This window comes from Phodopus roborovskii, unplaced genomic scaffold (genome assembly GCF_943737965.1).
Source record: "Phodopus roborovskii unplaced genomic scaffold, PHOROB, whole genome shotgun sequence".
Taxonomy (NCBI): domain Eukaryota; kingdom Metazoa; phylum Chordata; class Mammalia; order Rodentia; family Cricetidae; genus Phodopus; species Phodopus roborovskii.
In genome coordinates this window covers 8,815,326-8,818,942 of record NW_026126410.1, presented here as the reverse complement: position 1 = coordinate 8,818,942, position 3,617 = coordinate 8,815,326, and the positions used below count along the sequence as shown (strand labels likewise).

Here is a 3,617-nt window from a genome sequence, read left to right as displayed (position 1 = left end):
GAAGAACTAAGCTTTTTTTTTTTTTTTTTTTTTTTTTTGCTTTCATAAATTGGCCTATTGTGCATATTTTCTATAAATGGAACCATGAACAATGTGATCAGTTTTTCTCATATATCTTAATATTTTTCAGATTTGCTGAAGAAAACATTGATTTCTCAAATGTTATGTCTATCTAATAAAATGTTTATGGGTCCTCTGTATGTGTGTGTCTGTGTGTGTGTGTGAGTGTGTTTGTGTCAACACAAGTTTGTATGCATGTATACATTCATACGAAGTCCAGATTTACCTTGCCTTTGGGATAGGAACTTGGGTTCACAGGTTAGGGTAGGATGCTTGGCAGGTGATCTCCCACAGGTGGTCTCCTTGTCTTTACTCACCAAGTATTGGGATTACAAGAGTGTAGTAGGATATTCACTTTGTCTCCTTCTGTGGCACTGACCATGCCCATAGGGAGCCAGGGGCCTGAAGCTGAGATGGTGAATCCACTGGCGTGTAAACACCCACTCAGGCAGTCCCAGCGCTGCAGCTCCCTGAAGCAGAAGGGGAGTGCGCCTGGCCTGGGCGGCAGGAGGGTGGGAAACCAAGTGGCGAGCTATGGAGCAGGCGGTGGTACTCACTAGAAACTGTTATTGAAGGGAGGCCCATATGATGGAATAAGTGATATAAAGAAATGAGTAAAAGAATGACCCAAGAAGATACCACTTCTAAATGCAAGTGCCAGAAAACTTACAGCTCATTTCAGTGAATTTGCAAGTGGGTTGTCTTCCTGTGGGTTGACAGGCAGTTCTAGGACTGCAGAATGGGGCTTCGGATTCACTTTGTTGACCCACATGGTTGGTGCTGCATGGGTTTGATTGTCTTTGTCTGATTATACAATATTGTTTTAATTCCCAAAATTGTCCTCTTTCCTCACTATGACGAAGGACATATTCCAGGCATTTTAATAATAATATTCTATGGCATTTCCATATTTTGTCTGGTTGCCTTAGTGAGGGCCTCCTTAACTGACCCTGGAAGACTGCCGGAAAACCCCAAGATCCCACATGCAGAACCGCAGCTGTGGGAGCTATGCAACAAGTCCTTGGATAAACAATTGTGTGGGTGAAGACAACCACTGGCTCTTCTTGCAGTTGTGTTTCTACACTGAGCTTCTCACTTGCTACGCACTGATGTTTTCTTTCTGCCACTATTATTATTTTCTTCCACTAAAAAAGCGTAATTTGGACCTCTTTGTTGTTCGGTACAAGCTGGCTACTATGATACTAACTGCCTTTATGGACATTACTATGTTAGTTGGAATAACTGGACTCTTACACACAACTGATTGGCATCATCACAGATACAACATTTATTGAAAAGATGTCAAACTATTGCGAAAAAATAAATTGCGGCCTGGAAAACCATGGCAGCAGACCTTCTCAGAAGTTTTTGGCACTCGTTGGAAGATCCTGTGGTTCATTCCTTTCAGGCAGAGGCAACCACTGCGAGTTCCCTACCATTTTGCCAATCATGTCTAAACAGATGGATGGTGGGCACAGATGGATCCTCCATGCTGGAAATGCATTACAAGTTTTATGAGAATAGAACTATGACAATCTTCAAGTCAATTAAAATCCACCTACCAATCTTAGGCATCATAATGTGCCCCAGGCTTTATTTTAATAGTGATCTTGATCCTGTTGTGGGACTAATACAAGATCTATATTTAAGTTCTAAAAGGATGTATACTTTCATATTAGCCTTCCACCAGAACTTCTTAAAATGCTTTTGTTACTAAACTCAAAAGGCAGTGATTGGGATAAAATAATTGTAAATAAATTTCCTTCAGTGCTCATAGTATTTTAAATTTTAATTTATAGGAAATTTGAGATGTTTAATGTTTACCTTTAAGCAGTACTGACCAAATTTGAATTTAATTCTTCAGATTTACAAAACTTGATATACTTTGTTATGTGTAAATTTTCTTTTTTGAATATAAGTTACAATGCTTTTCATTACTTCCTTTTCTATGTTCTGTAGGGTTTTTAATATGCAGTGTAGGGTGAACAACAAAGGACAGTACATGCCATAAGAGACTACTGCTTCCTTTACACCTTTTAAATCTTTCATGCATATTGGTTCCCACTGATATGCAATGACACATTTTGAGTGTTTTTTCATTGCTGATTTTTCATTAACAGATACATGGAAAGCTCCCCTGACCCTAAATGGTGTGGAAAATTTTAAGTCTTTTTCAAAAATAACTTACAACCTAGACAGATGAACACCAGCAGGCTCCACCCCATGTTCTCCTCTCCCTGACCTGCCAGCAAGGGAGCATTCCCAGGCTCCTCCTCAGACCTCCTTCCACAGGTCACTTCCTCCCCTGGCTCCACCCCCAATGATCGTGGTCAGTGCCACAGAAGGAGAAAAAGTGAATATCCCACTACACAAGGGTCCACAATTTTGGAGACACTTAATTTTTTCTTGAGTGCTGGTGATTGAATTACACTCTTTATGCTTGTTTGGCAAGCATTTGTCCAAGTGAACTCTCTATAAATAATAATTATTTTAGAGTAGACATAGATAGGCCCAAAGCAAAACTGAATGAAAGGCCTAGAAGTGATGTAAGCACTACCATTGCCACAATTTTATAATGTCCCCTATAACTGACATCCTATAACACAATGATGTATTTGCTTAAACTGATAAAAATGCATTAAAGCAATCTTATCACACAAATGCTGTAGTCTACATTGGAGTTTATTATTAATTTTTATATTATTATATCTCTGTGGACAATTATACAGTTACATTCACTGCCTCTTACAGTGTGATAGCGTGGTTGAATAAGTCCATAATCCCTCATTGTTTTCCTAGTCATACTTTGTTTCATCTATTACCTAACAATCACTATACTTTTGATTATTTCTATGTTTTGCTCTGGAATTCCAAGCATGAGTCTCATTGATCACTTTAATATGTGCATTTAGGGCTCCTGAATGCTTTCCCATGATTGTATAACTCCTTTTTGTTTTCATTTAAATTTGCAACAAGCTCGTTTTACATGTCAATCCCAATTCCCTCATCTTCCAATCCTCCCCTGTTGCCCTCCACCACCACAAATCCTATCCCCTTTCTGCTCCCCAGGAAGGGTAAAATCTTCCATGGGGGATGTTCAAAGACTGTCATATTATTTGGAGCACTGCCTAAGCCCTCCCCCATGTGTCTAGGTTGAGGGAATGTCCCTCTATGTGGGCTCCCAAGTCCATTCCTATATTAGGGATAAATACTGTTCACTACCAGAGGCCCCATACACTGCCTAGTCCTCCTAACACCCACATTCAGGGTTCTGTATTGGTCCTATGCTCATTTCCTAGCTATCAGACTGGGGTCCATGGGCAACCCCTTATTCAGGTCATCTGTCTGTTTCTGTGGGTTTCTCCAGCCTGGTCTTGACCTCTTTGCCTGTCACTCCTCCCTCTCTGCAACTGGATTTTAGGAGTTCCGCTTAGTGTTTAGCTATGGGGCCTCTGGTAGTGGATCATTATTTATCGCTAGTATAGGAATGAACTTTTGGAGCCCATTCCACATAGAGGGATACTCTCTCAACGTAGACACATAAGAGAGGGCCTGGG

At 40.4% G+C, this 3,617-nt stretch overlaps 1 pseudogene; it reads left to right on the top strand.

The window, feature by feature from the left end:
* Positions 1–626: 626 nt before the first annotated feature.
* LOC127220809 (palmitoyltransferase ZDHHC21-like) lies at positions 627–1,532 on the top strand (annotated as a pseudogene).
* The last annotated feature ends 2,085 nt before the right edge of the window (positions 1,533–3,617 follow it).